The sequence below is a fragment of the Macaca fascicularis genome, chromosome 14 (genome assembly GCF_037993035.2).
Source record: "Macaca fascicularis isolate 582-1 chromosome 14, T2T-MFA8v1.1".
NCBI classification, from domain to species: Eukaryota; Metazoa; Chordata; class Mammalia; order Primates; family Cercopithecidae; genus Macaca; species Macaca fascicularis.
Window position 1 is genome coordinate 128,773,418 of NC_088388.1, and position 6,155 is coordinate 128,779,572.

Below are 6,155 nucleotides of genomic sequence, written 5' to 3' on the forward strand. Positions count from 1 at the left end.
CTCAATTACTGTAAGCTATAAATAGCTTAAGAGGAAAAATAGATTTTTTTTTTTAACTCTGAAAAACAAAACAAAACAATCAGCAGCACGCCTATAATCCCAGCTACTTAGGAGGCTGAGGCGGGAGGATTGCTTGAACTCCGGAGTTTGTAGCCAGTTTGGACAACGTGGCGTGGCCCTGTCTCAAAATAAATAAATAAATAAATAAATAAAAGAATGTTTCAAGCAAAAAAGTCATAAACATCATTTCAGTCCTTTATCAGGTTAGTCCCATCTGCTTAACTATTGTTCTGCATGATGTCAGATTGGCAATTTTATGGGTCCAATTTTTTTCATTGGAGTTTTTTTTTTTTTTAACCCAGTCCAATTGAACAATCTTGAGGTTATAAGCAGAGGTCTGTATTTAAAAGTACCTTTCAGAGGCTTTTTCATGAACCTCCTTAAAAATACACCACCTTAAGATTTGCAAAGAGCTCTTAGAACGAAAGCATCAGAATGAAGCAATTTACCAAGACATATCAGAGTTTTAGGACTTTCATACAATTTTGGAACATATATTAACACATTTATACAAATATAACTCAAAGAAAATTAAACACCATTTCTAAATTTGACAATGCTTTCTATATGATTTTAACATACCAGATAAGCCCAATATGTCTCTCTTGGAGTTCCAGGGGCTCTTTTTGGAATGTCCAAAAGTTAGTTTGAAGTCAAAAATAATTTAGAATTCAAAATCTGCTTTTGGGTAGTTTGTCAGATGTCAATGGTTTAAAACACTTGATTTAAAGCTAATTTTAATAAAATCTTATACAGATCTATCCAATCTCAGTCAGCCTTGACCACACAAGATAATAGTTGCACAACCCTTTTATAACTTCTTACAGATATTTTTCCATTCTCTTTCCCCCCACATCTCTCTACATCCATTCAATTTTTTTTTGTTTGTTTGTTTGAGACAGAGTTTCACTCTGTCGCCCAGGCTGGAGCACAATGGTGGGATCTCAGCTCACTGCAACCTCCGCCTCCTGGGTTCAAGTGATTGATTCTCCTGCCTCAGCCTCCCGAGTGGCTGGGATTACAGGTGTCCACCATCAGGCCCAGCTAATTTTTGTATTTTTAGTAGAGACAGGGTTTCACCGTGTTGGTTAGGCTGGTCTCGGACTCCCAAAGTGCTGGGATTACAGGCATGAACCACTGCACCCAGCCCCATTCAGTTTTATCTATTATTCTTTTTAAAAACTTTTAAATGTTTAATTTGTATGGGTACCTAGAGATATATATGTTTATGGGGTGTATTTTGATGCAGGTGTACAATGTTTAATAATCACATCAGGGTAAATAGAGTATCCATCACCTCAAGCGTTCATCATTTCTTTGTATTATGAACATTCCAATTATATTCTCTCAATTATTCTAAATGTACAACAAATTATTGCTGAATGTAGTCACCCTGTTGTGCTATCAAATACTATATCTTACTAATTGTATCTAACTATATTTTTATATCCATTAACCATACCTATTCTATACCCCCACTACCCTACCTGTCCTCCGGTAACCGTCATTCTATCTCTGTCTTCATATGTTCAATTGTTTTAATTACTAGCTCCCATGAATGAATGCTAACATGAGAAGTTTGCCTTTCTGTGCCTGGTTTATTCCACTTAACATAATGTCCCTCAGTTCTACCTATGTTGTTGCAAATGACAGTATCTCATTCTATTTTATGGCTTGCTAGTACTGTATTGTGTATATGTACCATATTTTCTTGATCCATTTACCTGTTGATAGACACTTAGGTTGATTCCAGATCTTGGCTGCTGTGCATAAGGCTGCAGTCAACATGGGGGTGCCGATATCTTGTCAATATACTGATTTCCTTTTCCTGGGGTATCTACCTAACAGTGGGATTACTAGATCATATGCTAGTTTTATTTTTAGTTTTTGAGGAACCTCCGTGCTATTCCTCATAGTAGCTGTACTAATTGACACTTCCACTGACAGTATATGAGGTTTCCCCTTTCTCTATATCCTCACCAGTGTTCATTGTTATTGCCTGTCTTTTGAATAAAAGCCATTTTAACTAGGGTGAGATGATATCTCACTGTAGTGTTTTTTCTGTTTTTTTTTTTTTTTCGTTTATTTATTTTTTAAAATCAGGGTGCCACTCTGTTACCCAGGCTGGAGTGCAGTGGTGCAATCATGGCTCACTGCAGTCTTGACTTCCCAGGTTCAAGTGATCCTCCTGCCTCAGCCTCCTGAGTACCTGGGACTACAAGCGTGGCACCACCACGCCCGGCTATTTAAAAAAATTTTTTTTGTAGAGATGGGGTTTCCCTGTGTTGCCCAGGTTGGTCTCAAACTCCTGGGCTCAAGAGATCCTCCCTCCTTGGCCTTCCAGAGTGCTGGGATTATAGCCATGAGCCACTACACCCAGCATTCGTTGTAGTTTTGATTTTCATTTATCTGATGATCAGTGATGTTGAACACCTTTTCATATACCTGTTTGCCATTCATATGTCTTCTTTTGAGAAATGTCTATTCAATATCATTCTTTTTTATTCATTCATTCCATTTAAACAACCTTGAATTCACCTCTAAACTAGACAAAATTACTTTTCATTTAACAAAACCCACATATTTACATTTTAAAAAATAACCTTCTAACAAAAAATACATTCTACTGTCCTTGTCCAATCTGTACACATAATTATTTCTCTTATATCTAGTAGTTTAAATTATACATACTAACTACAATTTTTAGTGATCCTAAATTCTAGTGAACAACCTAGGAAGTAAGTAGTTTTAATTATTATGTACCAGATGCAGAGCCCAGGCCTGAGGACGGGGCTGTGGAGACAATGCCTGTAGGAGCTAACCTCTCCTAGCATGGCCAGGAGGCACAGCTGGGCCAGCGAGGATGTATTGACCTTGGCTCTGCCCTGAAGCTGGTGGTCCAGGTGCTGTAGATACATATGTCTCCAGACCTCACCGTAGGCATTGTCTAGACCCCAGAATCTAAAGGCTCGAAACCTAATTTTAAAACCAGCTTTATTTACCAAAGATTACTAAAGTCAGGTGAATTTGAAAAGCATCTGGGGCTGGATGCGGTGGCTCATGCCTGTAATCCCAGCACTTTGGGAGGCCGATGCAGGTGGATCACCTGAGATCAGGAGTTCGAGACCAGCCTGGCCAACACGGCGAAACTCCATCTCTACTAAAAATACAAAAATTAGCCAGGTGTGGTGGCAGATGCCTGTAATCCCAGCTACTCAGGAGGCTGAGGCAGGAGAATTGCTTGAACCTTGCACAAAGATCAGGCTTTCTCTCACAGTACAAAGGAATTCCTGGTACCCTCAAAAGCCAGAGGGATTAGAGAGGTCAATGCAAAAGAGAGCAGAGCTTTGGGGTCTTGCCACAACTCTGGGGCTCCATAAGGAAAACTGAGAATCCCAAAAGAGAGGTGTGGTGCCTTTTTCTGTGTGACTCAAGGAGTTTCAGGGACACTAGAAGTTCCTCCTAGATCTCTTCAAGTGGAATCAGAAATAGCAAAAAAGAAGGACCAGAAGTGGAAGGAAATGGAAGAACAAATCTTAGAGGAGCCAATTTGGAGATTTAAAGCTTTCCAGAAAGGCCAGTAAAATTTTACTTTTTTTTTTTTTTTTTTTTTTTTAAAGCACAAATCATGCCAACAAGAAAGGAAGCCAACAGAGGGACCAAACACAATTAAAAAGGGATTTCAGTTGCTGAAAAAAATTCCCAGAAACAGAATCCAAAAGAGAAAAACAGGAAGGCCTTGAAAAAAAAAATACAAAAACTTACAGCCTGAATATCAGCTTTTAATTAGGTTGATTTCTGACTGTAGAGTTCTTTTAAAAAAAAAATCTTTTCATATCTCTTGTTTTCAGATTTCAGCCAGGATAAGTAGCCAGTATTCCTGGCCCTGGCTGTTGACCTGTTTTTTCTTTCTTTCTTTCCCTTCCTTCCTTCCTTCCTTCTTTCCCTTCCTTCCTTCCTTCCTTCCTTCCTTCCTTCCTTCCTTTCTTTTTTTTTTTTTTTGGAGACAGAGTCGAACTCTGTTTGCCCAGACTGCAGTGCAGTGGCACAAACATAGCTCACCGCAGCCTCGACCTTTTGGGCTCAAGCAATCCCCCTGCCTCAGCCTCCTGAGTAGCTGGGACATAGGTGTGCACCGCTATGCCTGGCTAATTTTGTTTTTAATTTTTTATCTTTTTAATTTATAGATACAGGGTTTGTCATGTTGCCCAGGCTGGTCTCAAACTCCCGGGCTTAAGCAGTCCTCCTGCCTTGACCTCCCAAAGTGCTGAGATTACAGGAATGAGCCACTGTATGCAGCCAATTGTTTTTGCTGTTGTTGTTTTTAACAAAGGTCCCTCCCAAGTGACTTACCAAAAGCAAAAACCTTAGCCAAGGTTATAACTTAAACAAGGATGCATGAGGTATTTCCAAAGAGCTACAAAGCAGTCATTATAAGACCCAGAACTACCCTTCAAAGACAGCTTAAAAAAAGGAAAGTTTGGGAGGCCGAGACGGGCGGATCACGAGGTCAGGAGATCGAGAGACGATCCCGGCTAACACGGTGAAACCCGGTCTCTACTAAAAAATACAAAAAACTAGCCGGGCGAGGTGGCGGGCGCCTGTAGTCCCAGCTACTCGGGAGGCTGAGGCAGGAGAATGGCGTAAACCCGGGAGGCGGAGCTTGCAGTGAGCTGAGATCCGGCCACTGCACTCCAGCCTGGGTGACAGAGCAAGACTCCGTTTCAAAAAAAAAAAAAAAAAAAAAAAAGGAAAGTTTGTCTATGTGCATCTCAGATGAAAGATTAAAAGAGTCAGTAAGACAGGAAATCAAAAGCTATCTATGAAAGGGAAAAGCGTCAATAACAAATGAGTATCCCAAAAAGTCATGAGTCACATGAATATTAAACCGTAACTGGGCCATGGCAGTGAAAGCACCAAATCCTAACTATAGTGGGCACCTTTTTTTTGATTTTTTTTTTTTTTTTTTGAGACGGAGTCTTGCTCTGTCGCCCAGGCTGGAGTGCAGTGGCCAGATCTCAGCTCACTGCAAGCTCCGCCTCCCGGGTCTACGCCATTCTCCTGCCTCAGCCTCCTGAGTAGCTGGGACTACAGGCGCCCGCCACCTCGCCCGGCTAGTTTTTTGTATTTTTTTAGTAGAGACGGGGTTTCACCGTGTTAGCCAGGCTGGTCTCGATCTCCTGACCTCGTGATCTGCCCGTCTCGGCCTCCCAAAGTGCTGGAATTACAGGCTTGAGCCACCACGCCCAGCCCTTTTTGTTTTGAGACAGAGTCTTGCTGTGTCACCAGGCTGGAGTACAGTGGCGCGATCTTGGCTCACTGCAACCTCCACCTCCCAGTTTCAAGCGATTCTCCTGCCTCAGCCTCCTGAGTAGCTGGGATTACAGGCATGCACCACTACGCTTAGATAATTTTTGTAGTTTTAGTAGAGATGGGGTTTCACCATGTTGGCCAGGCTGGTCTCAAACTCCTGACCTCAAGTGATCCACCCGCCTCAGCCTCAGCCTCCCAAAGTGTTGGGATTACAGGCGTGAGCCACCATGCCCAGACTTTTTTTTTTTTTTTGGTAAATAAATCCTGCAGGAAATCCAAAGCAGACAGTGTTTTTTGTTTGTTTGTTTTTGTTTTTAAACTTTAGAAACAGGATCTCACGCCCTGCCTGGAGTGCAGTGGTGTGATCTCAGCTCGTTGCAGCCTCACCCTCCTGGGTTCAGTTGATCCTCCCACCTCGGCCTCCTGAGTAGCTGGGACTACAGGCATGTGCCATCACACCTAGCTAACAAAGCAGGCAGTTTGAGCATACAAGGATTTTTTTCTTCAGATAACCCTGTTCTGAAAGCATACAAGGATTTTAACTTAGTTTTAGGTCAGAATTTTTGCTCTTTAATTTTCTCAAGACAATTTCTAAGGCTAGCCATAACATGATCATGTGTCTTTTTTTTTTTTTAATTTGATCTTCCCATAAATACAAATAATGCAATCGTTTAGAAAGAGAGACCTCTAAAATCCTTTCAAATATAGTCTTTCTAATTTGAAGGATGCATCTGTTGGTCACTGAAGGTGAGAAATTCTAGAAACTTGAGGGTTTTTTTTTA